The following is a 255-nucleotide window of genomic DNA, read 5'->3' on the forward strand; positions in this document are numbered from 1 at the left end:
AGATCCCATTGACCCCCTCTGACTCCTCGGACCCTCTCAGAGCCCCCCTTCTCCGACCTCCGCAAACCCCTCCACATCCCGCTGGTCCCTTCACTGTTCCGAGACCCCCGGAGACCCCCGCAGTTCCCTCATTCTCTCCCAGGGCCCTCATCCCGCTTGACTTCCCCGATCCCCTCACACCCCTCAGACCCCCCTGACCCTCCCGATCCCCTCACACCCCTCAGATCCCCCGGACACTCCCGATCCCCTCAGCAT

The sequence above is a fragment of the Corvus brachyrhynchos genome, unplaced genomic scaffold (assembly GCF_000691975.1).
Source record: "Corvus brachyrhynchos isolate BGI_N302 unplaced genomic scaffold, ASM69197v1 scaffold193, whole genome shotgun sequence".
Classification (NCBI taxonomy): domain Eukaryota; kingdom Metazoa; phylum Chordata; class Aves; order Passeriformes; family Corvidae; genus Corvus; species Corvus brachyrhynchos.